This window comes from Trichechus manatus, unplaced genomic scaffold (genome assembly GCF_000243295.1).
Source record: "Trichechus manatus latirostris isolate Lorelei unplaced genomic scaffold, TriManLat1.0 scaffold00253, whole genome shotgun sequence".
NCBI lineage: Eukaryota > Metazoa > Chordata > Mammalia > Sirenia > Trichechidae > Trichechus > Trichechus manatus.
In genome coordinates, this window is record NW_004444189.1 from 2,328,159 (window position 1) to 2,329,615 (window position 1,457).

The window sequence follows — 1,457 nt, forward strand, 5'->3', positions numbered from 1 at the left end:
TAATCTGATTTAGTCAAGGAGATAAAGTGAAGAGATGTGTTATGCTGAATTTTATTTCAGCTGGGGAAATTATCAACAAAAATCAAATAAAAAAGAAAATAATGATTAATAATTACAGTGAAAGTCTCAATTAATGTAGGCAGAGTGCTGTAGTTATAACCATGACTTTGTGCTTTAGAGGATGATGATAAAAATGATGACTTAGTATTTGGTAGTAGAAATTTATAAAATTGATAACCAAAGGATGAAAGATCAGTAATCCTAAAATGCAGTTGAGTATCTGTTCTTGTGCTTTGAGACATTTATGTCATTCTTTAATTTTGTTTTGATGCAATAGCAGAAAAGCATCTTTCTGTAATCATAATGATACTAAGAATAATGGTTAACACTTAAAAGATGCTTAATACTGTACCAGATACTCTTTTTGGCCCCTCACATGTGTTATCTCCTTCACTCCTCATACCAGTCTGAATTATTATCACCATCACTAGACTGTGATCCACAGGGAGGTTAGGTAAGTTGTCCAAGGCCATGGCTGGAGAGCTGGGATGTGAACCCAGGTTGTCTACTCTAGGGCCCATTCCTTAGATCACTCCACTCCACTCTACTGCCTCCTAATGTGTACATGGGCTTTCCAGTTTTTATTAATTTTGTTTTATGTATTTGGTGGAAAGTTGTCAAGGATTAATAGCAGATTCTGTGTGTGGTGACTAATTTGGAGGTAAGGCCTTTTTCTAGATATTTGCTGTATCACTTATTTACATTTCAGGCACTAGTTTCCTTACTGAGTAGCTCTGAGAAGGAGAAAATTAGATATGATGTGTTCCTCTGAAGATTTTTGTTAGATTGATTAAACAAATCTATGGTGATGCAGTGGTTAAGAGCTATAGCTGCTAACCAAAAGGTCGGCAGTTCAAATCCACCAGGCTCTTCTTGGAAACCCCTATGGGGCAGTTGTACTCTGTCCTGTAGGGTCGCTCGGAGTTGGAGTCGACTCCATGGCAACAGGTTTGGTTTTTGTTTTTTATGCTTTTAAAAGAGCCCTGGTGACACAGTGGTTAAGAGCTACAGCTGCTAACCAAAAGGTCAGCAGTTTGAATCCACCAGCTGTTCTTTGGAAACCCTATGGGATGTGGCAATTACATTTTAAAAAAGATGTTTTAGCGATGGTCATGATGATTTCGAATCAAATTATGAAGTTTTACTTTCATATATATGTATATTTATATATGTATCTTTGTGTATATAATGTATATAGAAATTGAGTTATATAACCCAACCTTGGAAACCCTGATGATGTAGTAATTGAGAACTACGGCTTAACCAAAACTTCAGCAGTTCGGATCCAGCAGGCGCTCCTTGGAAACCCTATGGGGCAGTTCTACTCTGTTCTATAGGGTCGCTATGAGTCAGAATCGACTCAATGGCAACGGGTTTGGGTTTTTGGTTTTAACTCA